Source organism: Chlamydotis macqueenii, chromosome 3 (genome assembly GCF_036417535.1).
Source record: "Chlamydotis macqueenii isolate bChlMac1 chromosome 3, bChlMac1.mat, whole genome shotgun sequence".
In the NCBI taxonomy this organism is placed as follows: Eukaryota; Metazoa; Chordata; class Aves; order Otidiformes; family Otididae; genus Chlamydotis; species Chlamydotis macqueenii.
In genome coordinates this window covers 121,380,735-121,399,400 of record NC_141558.1, presented here as the reverse complement: position 1 = coordinate 121,399,400, position 18,666 = coordinate 121,380,735, and the positions used below count along the sequence as shown (strand labels likewise).

The 18,666-nt window shown below is 45.3% G+C and overlaps 1 protein-coding gene across 2 annotated transcripts in view; it reads left to right on the top strand.

The window, feature by feature from the left end:
• Nucleotides 1-4,221: 4,221 nt before the first annotated feature.
• The window catches only part of SNAP25 (synaptosome associated protein 25), a 65,162-nt gene continuing 50,717 nt past the window's right edge, over nt 4,222-18,666 (top strand). The window contains exon 1 of one of the 2 annotated variants that reach the window (XM_086745322.1): nt 4,222-4,635. The gene's annotated coding sequence lies outside the window, so the exon portion shown is untranslated. The remainder of the gene's footprint in view (nt 4,636-18,666) is intronic. The other variant, XM_086745321.1, reaches the window with a different exon arrangement.

Below are 18,666 nucleotides of genomic sequence, written 5' to 3'. Positions count from 1 at the left end.
AACTGAAGGAGCACTGGGTATTTTGAGATCAAACAGAAGTCCCTGGTACGTTTAGGTGCCTTTAGCTTTGCACAGCAGCCAGGAGGGCGTTTAACCCACAGTTGGATGTTCATGCTTCTCAGTTCAGCCCGTGTCCTGCTTCATGGGACTTCTGTCCTTTCTTCAATTCAGCTTTTAGACAACTTTTTGAAATGGTTCCCAAGTAAAGGTCACATGTGCAGGAGGAGAATTCAAATCTGATTATGGTTTATTTTATTAAAGCAGATTGTTTTCCATGAAGAATGGCATTTAACCCTTACCTGCGGTCTCTGTCACAGGCACACAGACATGTCTGTGTCTATATCCCCTTCTCTCCATGAAATACAGGCGAAATGGTCCTATTTCTCCTTTCTCTGTGTACAGTACCTTTGCGACTCTTTCTGTGCCTTGCGGGACTTGTGCAGAGCCTTCTTCTCATGGCAGTTGAGCTTCGCCTAAAACTCCCATTAGCAAGGTTCCTGGAGACCTCAGACCAGTCACACTTCCATGCCAGATTATAATTCCTAGAGATTTGATTATGTTGTGACTACTTCTCCTTTACACTTCAGATAATAGATGTTAAAGTCTGGCATTTCTGGAAATGATGCAGTCAAACTGGACTGCGTAGCACCCACCCAAGGCAGGGGGAGGTGGGGTCAGAAATGGAGACCCGGCTTCACTGAATATTTAAGCCTCAGTTGGTCTTTAAGCAGCTAGCTGAGAAATCAGGTACCAAAACACCTTTAGGGATCTGGCTCTGCACATCTAAGAGAGTAATCAGGAAATCGGTGGGGACTCATCTCTGAGGGTTTATGTTAAAATCATATTTTAAATCTCTCTATTTTTGAACATAAGCCTCAGAGGAATCTTGGCTTGGCTTGAATTGGAGACAGGTCCTTAAAAAAGCCCACAGCTTAACTGTGTATCTAGAGATCCAGAAAATGGAGGGGAAAAAAAAAAGTAAGTTAGGCCTAGCTATTCCCTCAAATTTAATCAAAAGCAGCCTGGGGCACATAGATGCAAGTGCCACTGATGGTCAAAATTCAGTAGTTACATAAACAGCAGTGAATGACACAAGATAATTAGGAGCTTGGCATAAAGGGCTCGATCCTCAAATGGTTCTGATCGCACAGCCCTTAACAGACTGGGACATGCCTTGACATCTAAGCGTGGGAAAATGCAAAAATCAGAGAGGCTGTGAAATATTCAGTGCCAAAGCAGGTACATTTTTCCTCTCTCTTTTTCACTCTCTCTGCCCTAGTTCAATTTATTTCCCAGCCACATACTTGAGGCATAGATGAGCAGCACTCAGATAAACAAGGTATTTCCCTCTCTGCTGAAAAAAGGAAAATGTTTGAGGCAACTCCAGGAGAGCCCAGGAATTAACATCCAGGATCTGGTGGCACTGCTCAGCATTTTGGTGTTTCACTCACTTAGCTGCTTCACAGCCTGGCTTTGCAGTACGCAGGCGTGCGTGTTGGAGGCTGAAGGTGATTCTGCCAGCAGCCAAAACACTTCCACTGCCCGTGATCAGACCTCAAATCGTGGACCAAACAAGGGCTGTCGTTTCCTCCCTGCTAACCTGCTGCAGGCTCTGCCCTTCACCACCTCCTGGCTGGTAAACGCAGGAACCCACATCTTGTTGCTCACAGACAGGAAAGCCAGTTCCCTGTCTCCTTCTTCATGGGCTGTGCCCACAGGTACTGGTTGTTCAGCTTGCTGAATATTTAACTGAATAATTAGGAGGGAGCTGAATCATTCTTAGACCAAATTCCGGTTTTCTCTCTCCTCCTACTTCATTTTTAGGCTTCGCTTCTCACAGGTCTCCTGTATACAGTGTGAAATGAGTGTTTAAATGCTATCAGATAGAGTCAATAAACTCTCCTTAAAAAAAAAAAAATCCTCAAAAGATGCTAGAGAATCAGCTAAAATTGCTTAGTAGCACTTATTGCGACAGAAATCTGAGTGCTGCGGTGCAAAAGGCTGCCCCCCTCTGCATCTCCCGGGATAGAAGCATCTGCCTTCCTAAACAACACAAAATACATCCCTTCCCTCACTCATTTTAAGAATAGCTGTAGGAAAGGTAGTTGTTCTTGCTGCGCTTAATGGGCAATGTTCATGATCTAGTTAATGATCCTGCCCTATGTTGTTTTATTAAAATACGTGATTTCTGCTGCAGCAGAGCTTGAAAATGAATCTTAAATGGAACCCAGTTTTCTCACTGGAAATCTACTTTTCATCCTCCTCCCACTCCCTCCCTCCTCTCTCTGCCTTTTACCATCCCTTATCCCTCTTTGCCTAAGTTATGCTGCATTTTACTTTGCCTCCACCGCGTTTTCCTCCCTGGCTTTTGATACAGGGAGTCAAATTCATCCCTGCTGGTGTCCACTGGACTGAAATTGTTCTCAAAGGCGTTACTGGGCTGAATCCAAACCCAGCCAGCATTTTGCAGTGCTGGTGGTTTAGTCAAAACAGCAGTTTATAATTTCTCTTGTGCTTCCCTTATCTACCGTTAATATGAATTATTAATAAGTCCCAGTATTGCTCTCTTGAAAATCGTACTTCATTTCAAAACCACCTATCAGACAAGCTGTCTGACTGAAAATTTCTTTTTAACTTTCCGTGTGCGCGAGAAACTTGCAAAGCACAATGCGTGCGCACCGACAGCCTGGATTTCAGACCAAGGCTCGCTCTGGGATTCCTCTTGCCATCTGCAGTGCATACCTAGCTGAAGTGCTGGGTACTGTTAACCCGTGCATGAGCTGGCCAGAAAAGGTTTGCTTGCCCAAACTGCCATTTATGACGCTAAATCTGTTTCTTAAGCAGGCTGCTGTTCCAGATCCCTCATGTGGGGGGAGTGGGGGGTGTCTGCACAGTGTTAATCTTACACTGTTAGGCTGTATTTACAGCCCTTAAACCTGAGAATTTCTCTCCTTCCCTGCGTTTTTTCACGTGCACAGCTCATTAGATACTCTAATGCAGCAGGGAGCCCCCCTTGCCTGAGAATTCCTTTGTTGTATATTTAGCAAACTTTTGCCTGCTTCCTTCCAAACGAGACTGAAGGACATATTTTCGTAGGAGAGGGTGAGAATAGCAAAGCACGATCTACAGTCACGTTTTTCTGTAGGGAACTACAGAGCAGGGGAGGAGGAATCACCCGCAATTCTCTCTCCCTCTCCCCCGTGCCTTCCCTCCCCTCCCCTTCCCTCCCCCACCCCCATACAACCATAACACGAGATGAACGTGCTCCAAAATACAGCTGCAGAGCCTTCCCTCTCTTCCGGTTTTCCTTGCCGTGGCAAAACTGGGGAAAAAAAATGTTATGAAGATAGGATTATCGCTAATCTGGGACTGATGTTTTGACTCTGTGTCATCCGCAGAGTATTCAGAAAAGCCTGTACGCGTGGTGTCGGAGTTAAACGTAGCCAGTGCTTAGTTATTGCTCACAAGAGAGGCTCAGACAGGGAAGAGGGAGGCATTGCCGCTCGTCTGTAGGTCTGGGTGGTTCCATAAATGAATGCATGAAGGTTTGTGGAATGAAAAGGCAAGGGATGACTGAGGTTATGCAAGAGAGCGTCGCACTTCAGATGCAATCTCCATCCTTCATTAAAATCCCCATTAAAAGATAAATTTTACAAAAACACAACATTTTGTATGAAATGAAAAGATTTCCTCCCCAGTGGAAATCACACTGGAGACAGCTCCATTTGCTTCAAATTAGGTACGCTCTGAATTAATATTTTAATTAATCCATGATAAATAAGCCAGACTCTTTCCTGGAACAGAGTTTCCATTTTCCTCCTCGGTGGCAGCAAGATGTGCTCACTCTGCTGTGTGTATGCACGTATGTGCCTGGGCTTTTGTTTGTTTTCAATTTTGTTTTTTTTTTTTTTTAACCCGTCCCTCAAATGATCAGTTAGAACACATGTCCTTAACCATGGATTTCCTCGTGTTTGGCTGCTCTTACTTAGCGGGGGGAGGAGAGGGGTAATAATCAGATTAACACACCCAGACCCCTGGCAGGATGTTCTGAGAAATAAAAAGAGGGAGAGAAGGAAAGAATTCACACATAAAAATAGAAGCCCACGTAGATTGGCCATATATGGAGTACCGGGGACTTCAGAGGGATACCCTCTTCGGACCACCCCTTCGGCGGAGGAAATCGCTGCTGCAGGAGGTCCCCTTCCCCTCCCTCCCCGGGCGGTTCATCCGCAACCGCCTTCAACCCCCGGCCCCTCACCGCATCGCTTTCCGCCGAGGGAGGCCGCGGAGGGCTCCGCTGTTGCGGAAAGGCAGCGGGACCGGCTCGCCGGCGGTGCAGGATGCGCGGAGCGGTGCGGCGGCGGCAGCGATGACTCAAGCCCGCCTGGCCCGCTCTGCCCCCCGCCCGCTCCCGCCTCCCCCCTCCTTCGCCCCCCCCCCCCCCCCCCCGCCGGGGAAGGCTATTAAAAGCTGCTGACGTAGGAGCGGACGGCCATCTTTGATGAGGGCACGGCTCCCGGTCCATTGAAGAAGGAGACCCGGGGAGGTCAGCAGCGGCTGTCCTTGCTCCCAGCTGCGGCACCGACCCACCGATCCCCTGCAGCCGCGGCCCGGCGTTGGGCTCCATCAGCCGAGGTAAGGGTGGGAGACCACCGCGGGGACTGGCTGCGCGGGGCGGGGGGGTGCTGGTATTAACGAAAACGAAATTTAAAAAAGGATATATTTAAAGAGGGACCTGCTCGCATTTTGTCTCCAGCCTCTGGTCTGCTAGGAGGACGGAGTAAGGCAGGGAGAGGGGTGTAATTTCGCCACCAGCCTCACCGCCGGCTGGAGACAGGGGAGGGAGCCGGGCTCTGCCAGGCTCGCTGGCGGGTGGCGGGAGGCCGGAGGAGAAGGGAAGCCCGGGGGAGGTCGGAGGAGAAGGGGAACTAGCGCCATTCCCTCCGCCCGGAGCGGGGAGAAGGGTCTGCGGGCGTTCTGCCCTGCTCGGCCGGACTGGGCTGCTGCCGCCCCGGGGCACTGCAGCGTCCTTCCCGCGCCGAGCTGCGGCGGCGCTTCAGCACCACGGACAGAGGTGGAAGGGAGGAGGAGTGAGACTCAGCACCGCGGACAGCGGCCGGGGCCCGCCGCTCCGCAGGCGTTTCAGCACCGCGGAGAGCACCGTCGTGCTCCGCGCTGCCGTGCCCTGCGGCTCCGCGATTGCCCCCCCTCCCCGTCCCCAACCTGGGGCTGCCCCCCCCCGGCCAGCCCCCGCCATGGCGTGCGGGGCTTCGCCTTCCCCGGCTGGAAAGTGGCAGTGCTTGCTCGTTCCAGGACAGGACTGCGGGCAGAAACAGTTGCACGGTGTTCCCCCAGTAGCTCAGGGTGAGAAGAGGGAGACATTGTCCAAAAAAAAAAAAAAAAAAAAAAAAAAAAAAGGCAAATACCTTCGGTTCCGGAAATTAATCGGCTTTTAGCACTGTGGGCTCTCTCCCTGCTCATTTGCGGGTGGAGAGGTGTTTGTGTAAGGGAAACCGGGTCGTTGCGTAACGCCCAGCCCGCCGCGTCCCTCCGGGGCCGGGCACTGCCCGTGGGGACCAGCCGCAGCCCCCCCCGGGGCTTCCCCGCGCCCGCGGAGGCTCCTCGCTTCGGAGTCTCGGCGCCCACCCCTTCGCTGCCTCTCTGGTGTCTGGGGCACAGTGTGCCTCGGGCTCCGGTGCCGGGGGCTCTCCAAACCGTGAGATGGAGCGCGGGGGAGGGCTGAGCTCTGTCCCATTCCCTCCGCCCTCCGCGGCCGCGGTGCGGAGCCTTATGTAACGCAACCCGGTCATCCCTTCCATTCCCTGGCACCCCGATCTTCCCAAACCCTTCAGTGCGGCTCATTGCTGTCGAAGTTGGTAACTTCGCCGCTTTCTGCGGGGCAAATAAACAAGGGGAGAACAGGGGGATCGGGCTGCGCATCCAGACACTGCGCTGCGCAGCTGCGTCAAACCAGGGCCGCGGGATCTGCCAGATTTACGTGCTTGGCTTGAATAATTGCTGCTGGTTTCGTTCCCAGCTGAAAAGGGGTGGGTGGGGGGAAAGAGGGGGGGGCTGGTCTGCAGCACAGCGCAGGGGTGGTGGAGCAGCCCCACAACCCATACCAGCATCCACAAGGACATGCCTGTCCCGCAGCCCCCACCACATCCTAGCTCTGGGCATGGAACAACTCTGCCATTGACCGTGACAACGAGAGGACGGTGTGGGGCAGCCATCCCCAAGGGATGGGGCCAGCTGGGAGATGAATGCTTCGAGCGGGTACAGCTGGGGAAGTGACTCTCTCCTGGGCCCCCATTTCCCTGCATGTCCCTGCATCATGGGCAAAGACACCAGTCTAGGAAAAAGCAGCAGTGGTTTTCCGTTGTTTCTGCGTAATGCAGTCAGGGTCAGCCAGGAGGTGACCACTGAAGAGTGTGGTACCTAGGATGAGTGCCAAAAAGACAATAGAGGTGACCAAACAAAAGGTGCGAGCGGGCTTGGTTTGCAAAAGCAAGAGCTCGAGGCTGCCTCTGAAGTCAAGAGGAGTTGCAGAAACTCAGCGTGTTACGAAACAAAACGCAGCTAAACAGCAACCCCCGAATAAATACAGCTTAACTTACTTTCTACAACTAACTAGAAAATTACTCAAGAGCAGTCAGGACCAGGCTCTGTGTCCATTGAACTCATGGGGGCAGTGAAAGAAAGAACAGCAGAATCCAGCCAGTACCAAACCCTCAAAATACATCTAATGAGACGCAGCTCCAATTTGCAGATTTATTGCACTGGAGGTGGGAGCTGCTTTTTCAGGTCAACGGAAAGCTTTTCATTTGTCTCCATATGCTTTAAGTACGGCAACAAATAGCAAGATTAAAGTGCTAGCGCAAATAAAGCATGGTCTCTACCTAATGCTTGAACAGCTTTAACTGAGCAAGGTAACAAAACAAAATACTTTCCTGTCAGTATGAACAACTTCAGCAATTTTTGTGCCTGTGCGTCATGAGGCTACAGCTTCTGCATATGCAGCAACCCTTGGGGAAAAATTGAAAGTATATGGCACAGTGTAGGGCTCACTTTGTTAATTATTTCTTCTCTCAGGAATGTAGAGAAGCTTAGGAAGAGAAGAAACTTGTTTATGTTTGCCTTGGCTTGTCACACAACTACTCTTTTTTTTTTTTTTTCCTGGCAATTTTTCCTGAATCACTGTCACAGCTCTTTCTAATATAATCACAGTACTTTCATCTGTACTTATTTATACACACATGCGTGTTCATTTCAGAGATTTCTAGGGTTATAAGCTTGGTAAAACCACAACAAATGTGGACCAACCTCGCATCATTGGGATGAGTGCATTTTTCTGCCTGTGAAGTTTCACCCACCACTACCAACGCAGTCACCTTTGGGCTGGGCGAGTGCCAGGCAATCTGTAACAATAGACTTGTTCGAGCGTTGTAGAGCATCTAACAGAGAGAAGGATAATGCGTTGCTGGAGAGCTGCAGCAGGATGCAGATCTCAGGCAGATCACAATTACCTCTAGGAAGCTGGACTTTGGAGCAGGCACCAGGGCTCACATATCTGCGGGATCTAGTTTGTCAGGGCCATCAGTTGTCAAAGAAGAGTTTATTTCTTTTTAGCTCTTTATTTTTGAGCCCTAAATGAGATCTGTGCCCTTAGCTTCAAAAAACCTGGCTTTCTTCCCTACGGACCTTGCAGATTTAGCTTGCTGCATTGTATTGCAACAAACACTTCTCCAAAACACACCAGTTCTATTCCTAGTTCTTGTCTATCACCCCTTTGTTACTCCCTCCACAAATGCTTAGACACACACTCCCACCAGCAAAAGCTGCCTCTCATCAGATGATAGTTTTCAATATGCTGCCCACATCCCACTGAATTTTCTAGGACTTTCCTTTCCACCAAGCACAAAACCAAGTCAACTTCACAGGCTCAAAAAATTGGTTTTTTCCTGCTTTACGATGGCCCTATGGCTGGCATTGTGAGACTCAAAAGTGGATTTGAACAGCCTAGAGGAAGTGTTCAAACCACTTGCCCTGTTATTTTAGACGGAAATTTAGCTTTGCTAAATTGCTTTACATCTTTCATTGTGTTAACTTGTTATTTTCTCATCACTCACCTCATCTCACCTACAATCCTCTTTTGAATACTGTTAAAGAGCACTGTGATGAAAGAAACACAAACTTGGGCAAAGCATTAGGACCCTGGTGTGAAGGGAAATGAGCGTGGACTTCTGATTTTGATTATTCCGAGGAGTCTAATCCAAAGTCAGTTTGAAATCAAGGAAAATGCTTCCACTGGTAAGGCAGGCTTTGCACGAGGCTCTGAAGAAGCTCACCAGTCAGGCTGTGTGCTGCTAGAGATGAGTGGAGGGTATGGAAAGCTTTCCATTCCCAGCAAGGGGTGCGTATTGATCAGCCCTGCTGTCCGAGAGAAAACTGCACATCATTTTGTGGGACTTGTAACAAAAAGAACATTTAGCAGCTGAGGTTTTTCAAAGGGAAACAAGCGCTGCATACATGCCCCCTCTGAAATAAACTGCCGCGCTGCAATTCTAAAGAGAATTCAATCATTGCATTATAACCTTTTTCTTTTTTTTTTTTTAATAATGAGAGATATGATATCTTATCTTACCCACTGGAGAAAGCTGAATTCTAATAGAAGCGCAGAGAGGAGAAGAAGGAAATACTAAGTAATTAATCATGGCTGTTCCTGGCCTTTCAAAGCTCAAAGTTAATGCTGACCAATCTGTGTTCTGTTTGGCTATTTAAAAGAAAAAATATTTTTTTCTTTTTTAGAGCTAACAATCCTCTGTTTAGCTTTTTAAATAGGATTGAACTTATTATTGAGCTACATTGTCAATTGGCATGAATTAGCATAACTGAGCGCTGGGCTACAGAACAGGCTCACGAGCTCCCAAGCTGGGGCTCGTGTTTTAAACCAGAAAGGGTTTAAAACTTGCTGAAGGAGCAGGTTTTTCCATAAGCAGAAGTAACTTGAAATGCCGTCCCCTCAACCCCTGTTTTTTTACCAGCCTGGCTTTGTTGTCGCAGATTCTCACAGCCAAGGTTCAGGCAGTCAGTCTGCCTCAGAAATGGTGACAGTAAGCAATGATGAAGCAGCGGAGGAGGAATACCGCCCGTTATGGCTGTATTTCAGATTGCGTTCTGCTGCACTCTGCTGGCACATACCATCAGCAGAACTTTTTATATGGTCTAAGACCCAGGAACACAGCTGAGTTTTTCCTAGAGGCACATTTATGTGCAGAAAACGTCAGAACTGTACAAATAGATGTGCAGCAACATGAAACCTGCATTTCCAGGTGCAGTTTGATTTCATGGTCAGCACTTCCTAGCAGTAGTCATTCATTTTTCTCCTAAATCAGGAAGTAGTGGCAAGTTTTCCTGCCTTCCAGTAAATACACAGGAAAATTATGCTTCTTCCACCAATTTTTTAAGACAATATTTTTAATATTTGACTACTCAATCATATTATTGGTAGAGTAGAAGCAGAAGTACAGAAGGACAAAGGCAAAGTCAAGTCTCACTGTTCACATTTCTAAAACAGAGAGGAGCTGTTCTTATACATTTTTACTGTAGTTAGTTCTCCTCGTGATTTGGCTATGACAAAGTCATTGTGCCAGAGTTTACTGGTAGAATCCATGAGCAAAATGATAATTAACACAGCCTGTGTCGTGTTCTTACCTAAAATGTATATCCTAGAGCATGATTAGAAAATGATGCTTCATGTAGGTGATTTCTGAAATTGATGCAAGATTTGATATTTCTTATTCAAAACCTACTAATTAGCATGGAGGTGCACATACAAAGGCACTACAGAGTGCTTGGTAGGGCACATTTGCAGTTTTACATTGATTGCTTCTGTCTCCCACATTTTCTCATTTTTCTCCTTACTGAAAATCCCAGGCAGCAAATCTCCAAAGACTCTCACAGTCACTAGCCTGTCAAAGAGACTAGCAGACTAGTCAGGAGAGGGCTGAAAACTAAAGGCTCTGATCACATCACAGCTATGGTGTTTGTTGTGATGTATTTATTTGTTATAATTACTCCCCACTTCAAGGAGAGGAATTCTGTTCCTGGGTTGCAATACAATTGTACCAGAAGAAGTAATTTTTATTATTTTTTTTTTAATATATAAACCAGTTATTTGGAAGATGTGACAACTGTTTCTTTGGTTCCTTCCCCTCTCCTGGAAATTATAGCTCATAGTGGAACTGTGCAGATGCCGGTTCGTTGATCTGCCCTACAAAGGTAAATCTATTTCCTCCAGCTACTCTAAAAAATGTCACGAAACAAAAGCATATTTCTTTAGAAGAGCTGATCTGTCAAAATAGTCTTACCATTCACTGGCTTTTTTTAAACAGGAACAGAATTCTTCCATTCATATTGAAGCATCTTTTAAAAGAAAAGGTACTAAAATTAGCTTCACCATGCTTTAGATACAAATTAAAGTTTTCTTTCTCCCCTCCACATTAGTATTTTTTGGTTCAGTCTGGTCCTCATTCACAGCCTCACCATTTACCTCAAAAGGATTTAGACGAGCTTGCATTTCTGTAGGCATCAGGAAACTGCTGTTTGATTCAGCCCAGTGCTGGTACGCCCCTGCACCAAAAATGCAGACATGGACACACACCTCTCTGAGCTCAGGGTTGCCCATGCCAAACAGCGCTGACCCCACGTTGTTAGGAGAGACATTTCTGTTCTCTATTTATTAGGCACGGACATCTCTTAGGAACAATTTGTTCTGGCAGAAAGCAGTAAGAAAGCTATTGCAATTTATTGGACTAGAGACGTTCAGTAACAGTCAGTTTAGCTTCAGATATTGTGATCAAAGCACAGAGGTTACACCCAGAATATCCGGATTCAGGTGCAAATATCACACACTAAATAAATGTAAGCTTTGTCAAGTGCCTCAATTGCCTCCATCCACAGAAGAAAGAACTGAGATGAAAACAACTTTTAGTTTACATTCCTCAGCTTCAGACGCAGGACAAGTACCCTGTACCTTTTGACGTATATTAGGGCACAGTCTCCACTGCCTGGGGTTGGTGACCTAAAAACTGATACCCCTAAAATGGAACCTCCTCCCAACATAGGTGATTATTATTTACTTAGCATTCAAGGGGGTGTTACAGATGATTGTCCCCTTCAGGTTTGTTAAAGGCTTGGCTGGAAGGTGCCATATAAACCCAGACTGATAGTATTACATTCACAATAGCAAGAGAAGAAAGCAATCTCAGATTAGAAGGTAGAGGAAACATTCACACATTTGATCGTGCTTTTGTGGCCAGGCATAACACAAGACGACAAGTTTGCCAGAGCCGTGCGTTTTGCCAGAGCCGCGCATTTTGCCAGAGCCGCGTTAGCTGCAGGGGGAAAGTGGGACTGAGCCCTCTCTCTTCAACAGCACCGGTTCCAAACCGATAACACGACAGCTGAATATACAACTTGGATATGCTTTGTGAATATTGGAGCATTTCAGCCAAACATTTGCTTTTCCGGAGTGTATTCACCTAAGTGACGCTCAAGTATGTGAAAAGCCCTCAAGAAACAAACCAAGGTATGCGAACCCAATTAAACTGGAATTCACCACTGACTTCTAACAGCCGTTCTCCCCAGAGAAGTGTTTGCTTTATTTGCCTAGCTGTATGGAGATGTGGACTGGTTGCCTAGCCTTTTGAAGGATTTCCTACAGGAATTTTTTTTTTTTTTTGCCATTAAAGACATGTTCTTGGGATATGGTACCTGTTTTTGCAATTCCTGAAAATATATCTTTTATTATACCAATAAAAGGAGCAAGAGATAGGAAGGCCAACAGCAGCAAAGAGTTTTAAGATGGTGCTTGATGAATTCATGAAGAGGATTATATGACATAGCTGCTGGTAGTCACAAAAGACTAGACTTGACAGGGCAGCTAGTCCCTTAAAGTCTGATTTTCCTAGAAGGTTTTTCTTATTTAAAAAAAAAGAAAAGAGAAGAGAAAAAACCCAGGCCTGGATAGCTCTCTGCTGTGGTGGAGGCTTGTCAGTTTAGTTCACTGTAGAGATGAGCATGTTAAGAAAGAGACAGTGGAAAAAACCCTGGAGGCACCAGGAATGCACTAAGTAGAACTGAAAAAGCTCTAGACCACTTTTGTAACACAACAGTAGGGTCATCTGCATGCCTCAAATTTTCTGTATTAGCAAGGCATTTTAAAATCATTGCATCGTCTAGCTCCTTTTTTCTTAATTAACTGCTCTAAATGGTACAATATAGCTACTCCTGGAGCAACTTTTAGGCTCTGAAGATTGTTTTCTAAGTCTGGTAAACAAGAACTGGTGTGCATTTCTAACAGATTGACAGAGAAGAACACAAGAGAGCTGCAGACATCACAAAAAAAAAAAATGGTGTTAACTACTGTAGGACCCCAAGCAGCATGGTACCTAACAGCCCCATACAGGACAGGGGTCTCGGTGTGCTGGTATGGACAGTGATGGCATTACATGCCATGGGCTACCCAGAGCAAAAAGGGACAAATGGGGAAAGAGTAGGAAGACAGGAACACGGTGCAGGTGGAGATGAAGAGCTAACTCTTAGCTCCTGGTTACATAAGCACCTTCAGCTGCAAGGACCCCAGTGCTTCCCGCTGCTTTGACTGGTTCATTGAGTAAGAGGCGAGAAGACGTTGCCCGTCAGTGAGCTGAACCTCCTATAAAACAGAACATCCCACAGGCTATAGGGCTTCTCCATATTAACTGCTTCTCCAGCAGTACAATTATCCAGTCTTGATTTCAAAAATTGCCCATGGTGGAGAATGTGACAATATATGGGTTTTAATTGAACAGTGAAATCCAATAATTTTTTGTGTGTGTGTGGATGCAACCATTTATTTGCAAAGTTATTAAACTGCTACTTAGATTGATGAGCAGCTCCGCTGCTGTCCTACTATAATTTTTCCATAGTTACTCCTATTACTTTATGGAGTAACACTTGCTTTCCTCTTTAACATTCATATTCTTGAGAGCTCTATTCTTTCCCAATCAGAATCCCATTTTATTTATGTTCCTTCCTTGCCCCTAGAAAGCCTTTTCTTGCACTTAGGAGATTACACACAAAGCTTTTAAAAGTTTCTCCAGCTTGGCAGGTGAAGAGATAAGACACGGATCAAATGGCCAGGACATACTCGGTGATGCTGGAAATAAGACCTTCAAGCACAGAATGTAAGACTCCTGAGCTGTTTACAGATTTCAGTTTCTTTACCTTCTTTTTGTGGTCTAGCCTGTTTTTGCAGTGACATTTCCAAGAAATGTTTTGTACATTCAGCTGTTCTCCAGACAAAATGCTCCTCCATTCATAACTGCAGACAGAATGTATTTCTCAGAACAACCTACATCCCATATAAAGTCAGGGACCCTTCAAAATGTAACCAGGCTTTCCACTATTGTCAAACATGGTAGGCTCAAATCCTGGGCTTAGAAGACCAAACAATGATCCACTGTACCAATAAAGCTGAAGAAGGGGACACGAGAACAAAAAAAAAAAGATAAGAAAATAACTAGGGGAATTAAACAAACAAACACACACACACACACAATTACAAAACCCAGGCAGACTAAAATAAGAGAAAGGACAGGATGAACTTTTTGATTAATTCTCTTTCTTGGTGGTCTTTCTCTGTCAGCATGCCAGTGACAATTACCTAGACTTAAAAAGTAAAGTTCAATACTCAAGTTTTTGGTAGGAGCATCTTCAAAGTGCCCTGAGGTGTTAGGTTATAAAACATTCTCACTTCTGGTGTCCAGTCTACATCCCTTTAGCAGACACAGCCTTCTGCTCAACCTTTGCATTTTAATGTGCAGAGGCGGGGCAGAAGTGCACCCTTACTCCTCATCCCATGAAGAGTTTGGATTAGTCTAACTTCTACTTCTTTCACGAAGAGAAGAACATCTTAGCCATTGGTGGGCATAGATCCTAAAGGACAGCTTTGCAGACCACTGCTGCAGACTGAGAAAGAGAAGCTCTGACCAGCTCTGACTCCTCAAGCTCACAATCCAGTGTTTGCTTATACCTTAAACTTTTCTGCTGGCTACTTTCTTCAAGTGCCAATCTTTCTGGCACCAGATCTCTTAGCAAGAAAGCCAGGCCAATGACAAAGCAAAGCCACCTCAGCTGCTTAACAGCCCCAAGACTGACTGATTCTTGAGTCAAGCTCTTTGCACCGCCAGCTGCGGGCAAAGATGAGGAGGGTAAAGACCTGGCTGCAGGGTGTCCTCCTCTTCCTCCTCCTCCCCTGTCCTGCTGCCAGACAGAGGGAAAGCAGACCCTACAGAGGGAAGGCATTCACATGCAGGCCTACCACTTGGCATGACATCTAAGGGCAGCACAGACACATCACAACACTGTTTTGTGCAGGCAGTACATGTTCTTCATGTATTCAAGACATGCTACTCTTAAGGGTTACAGCAAGTTAATCGAAAAGGGGGAAATTATAGAATCATAGAATGGTTTGGGTTGGAAGGGACCTTCAAAGGTCATCTAGTCCAACTCCCCTGCAAGGAGCAGGGACATCCCCAACTAGAACAGGTTGCTCAGAGCCTCATCCAACCTGGCCTTAAACGTTTCTAGGGATGGGGCATCCACCACCTCTCTGGGCAACCTGTTCCAGCGTTCTACAACTCTCATTGTAAAAAAATTTTTCCTAATATCCAATCTAAATCTACCTCCCTCTATTTTAAGACCACTCGTCCTATCGCAACACGCCCTACTGAACAGTCTCTCCCCATCTTTCCTTTAGGCCCCCTTTAGGCACTGGAAGGCCACTATAAGGTCTCCCCAGAGCCTCCTCTTCTCCAGGCTGAACAGCACCAACTCTCAGCCTGTCCTCACAGGAGAGGTGCTCCAGCCCTCTTATCATCTTTGTGGTCTCCTCTGGACCTTCTCCAACTGGTCCATGTCCTTCATATGTTGGGGGCTCCAGAACTGGACACAGTACTCCAGGTGGGGTCTCACCAGGGCAGAGTAGAGGGGGAGAATCACCTCCCTTGACCTGCTGGCCATGCTCCTCTTGATGCAGCCATGCATGAACCAGCCCCTGCTAGAAAAGGGGGAAATTAAGAACCAGCCAGAGTTTAGCCACAATGAAGTCTTATAGATGCATACACAGACACCAAGACACTTGGATGGCAGTATTTGTGAGAACTGTTCCCTTATAGTTAGTGTTTCAGACACAAATAGCTGAGCAAAACGCTAACAACTGTTACCTATTCACTGCAGTATTTGAGACACGCACTCATTCTGCAGCACTTACACTGAAAATAAAAGCAAACTAGTGTTTGTGATATCATAAGGTAGAGCCTAGACTTTTTTTTTCTTTCAGCTAGAAAGCCTAAAAAAGGTACTGTAGTCAAGTGTGTTAGAAATAAAAGCCTATTTTAGAAAAGACACGAAGTTATCAGTGCAAATTAATAGTGCCAGATGGGGGGTTAAATTACTGCCTCACAGCTGACGATATGAGACAGAATGAAAGCGGTAGACTATAAAAAGGGCACCACCAGAAGTGATGAGATCCCACTGCGAGGTGGGATTTGTGAACACCGCACTCATGCTTGTAAGCAGTTGCTCAGATGAATGGTTTTATAGGCCAGGGTGAGAGAGAGAAAGGAAAAAAGGCACAGTCATTTCGAAGATCATGTCTCATAGTTTACTGCTTTGCCCAGGACAAGTTGTCCAGCAGCACAAGCTACAATTAAATACCATAGAGCTCTGTCTCCTAGGCTGGCTCACTGGTGCCAGGACATGGGAGCTCACCAGAGCAGTGAAATAAAGATGACTGTTGAGCTGGGACAGCACTGAGACAGCTTGCAGAGCAACAGGGAGCTTCATCAGAAAAATTCCAAGTTTAAGGGTGTTGTTACTGAAAAGTGGCAGTTCTTATAGTAAGAAAGCAATTATTTAATATAGGTGTTTCTCAAAACATTTCAGTTATGGTTCACTTGGGTAGGCAGAATCAAGTGAATTGGTATCTCATCTTCACTTTTGGTGGGTAAAGAGAAAGTAAAAAAAAAACTTTTGCTAATTATGAATACAGCAAGGAAAAAAAATGAGGAAGGATTACAGAAAAATATGCAAATACCCAGTACCAAGTCCTCAGCAACAGATACAAGAAAAGAAAGTTGTTTCAGTGGCAGCACGCTTCCCATTTCAACTACTTAGTCCCAGATGCTTAGCTGGGGTAAATCAGGACAGTACCACTGCAATCAGAAGAAAAAACCTGATCAGCACCATGTGGAGATCCTAACAACCACTGACTTAGAAACACACTTTAAGAGGAAAAGGAAGGTCTTTCTGGCAGTAATTAAGCACTTTTAAACTCTCTGGGCACAGTAACAAAGGAGCCTATGCAAAAAGCCAGCGTCTTAAGTGCAAACACTTTAATAATGCATTACGCACAAGAAAAGCTGTGGAGCCACTCCTCCTTTCCAAGGGAAGTGCAGCGTGCAACGGGAGCGCCCAGTGCAGGGTGGAGGCTCAGGAAGCCTTGAACGCCATTCCTCATGTGCCCTACGGAAATAGGGGCTGCACTTATGGTCTTCTGCATGCCACGAAGAACCAACAGCACAACCTCTGCTTACATCTCAGAGTTAATAATAATTTAATTCGCTGACTGATAAACTAGGCAGAAAGTAACATATATACAAGGTGGTTTATACAAGGTAGGGACATAGTCTATTCTATAAAATCCTTAATCAGTTGAGTGTAATAGGAATTTTGCTATGAATCATCATATGCCTAAAGGAGAACTTGGTCAAGTCCTCTCTCCAGCACTGCAGCACCGACTCCCCTCTACTGAATATTTTTTTTTAAGTCCAAAGCAGGGGCAAGGCTGTGAAAAGTGGCTCATGAGCACCTCAGTAATTACATGGCTGAGATATTTTCAAGGTATTACTCAGTTGAAGAAGCAAGAGAACAATTTGTAGCAGATGCTCATTTTTTTCCTTGTCATATTCATAATTAGCAATGGTGTTTTTTTACTTTCTCTTTACCCACTGAAAGTGGGGATGACACAGGAAGGAACATTTTTCCTACCCAAGTGAAACATAACTGAATTGTTTAGAGAAATGCCTATGTTAAAGAATTTGCACTGAAAAATGAAATCCCCATCATTTTTCTGTGTTTTGAGAATGCTCATCATAAATTTTGATTTTTCTTGACTTCCTCTTTGTCTGAAGTGGTATGATGAATCTTTTCTGAGAAAAATAATTTTCAGATCTTCAGACTGCTCATTGCACACATTTGGAGCTCCACCTGTGCTGCATTCCATCCGTTTTGTACTGCGGGCTTTCTGCTCCCTTACTGAGTGTACAAGGGCTACAGATGTGAGTAGAGTGAGAAAGCTTGTGTTTCAAATCCCAAATTTGCTCTCTATGAATATTCTTAATTAAAGATTTCAAAAAGGGATGCTTTGGCAAGCGGTAGTTCCAGTAATTTTGTCCACAAGATTTTTTATATAAATCTTAACAGAGGCTTGTGAAATAATATTAATTTGAGGCACTAGGAGGATGCTATTAAAAATGCAGAACTGCAGCTGGATGTATGTTGTTCACATCTCCTCAGCTGAGCTATCATGTTCACCTCTGCAGAAATAGCAACTGTCACTAGCAACAGTCACAAGAGATGCAGCCCCTAGAGAATCACATGGAGCAAAGAAGAATATCTAGGACAGTGATTTAGCTTGTCTGGATTATAACGTTCCTCATAGATGCTTTAACATTGTTAAAAGGCCTCCTAAAGGAAGATGACAGGCTATTCGGGTCTGCCATGAGTAAAACAGAGGAACAAAAAGCAATTGCGGGAAGGCTAATATACAGTTATATGAAAAATTCTAAGCAAGTTGCTGGGAATGCTGGAACACGAGCATTCAACCTGAATTTTAGAAAATCTCTTTCTCTGCTGCCATACGTTGTAATACAGGGAAGAGCCATGAAATTGGCTTTGAAACAGCGAGGTGTAAAAAGTTTTTGTTGCCTGCATGACAGTCTCATTTTCACAAACTCATGCCCAATGGTGACTCTAAGATGGGATATAGCAACCAAGATGCAAGAGATCAAAAAAGTGTCTATCTCAAGCCAGGGGTGGATTACTTTGACCTGAGATAGACACGTGATCCAGTGTTTAAAATTTCTTATCAGAACTGCCAAGACCTGTCTCTCTTCAAAGGAAGAGGACACGTATACATGTGGACTTCTAAGGGTCAGCAGCAATCTGGCATTCTTTGAGCAAATTATACACACTGCAGGACTGCCAAATACAGATGGACCAAAGGGAAATGCCAGAAGTAACTGCAGATGCCACAGGAAATTAAGTCATTCACTTGTGCTTGTGATTCAAGAAGTTCCATTTCTAGGTCAGACGACAGCTTAGTTGGCCATTACTGCAAACATCTCTGACTTTTCTTGAAGTTTTTTTGCCGAGAATGCATAAAAAAGCAAAGGACAAGCACCATTTTTATGGGAAGCACATTGAAAAACCATGTGAAGAATTAAACTGAACAGAGGTTAACAATGAAGTAAAGAAGTAAATTTTTGAAGGATGAGGTTCTCTAATCCTCAATAAAAAAAAGAGATAAATTTAGGAAAAGAGTTGCAACCATTTCTTGTC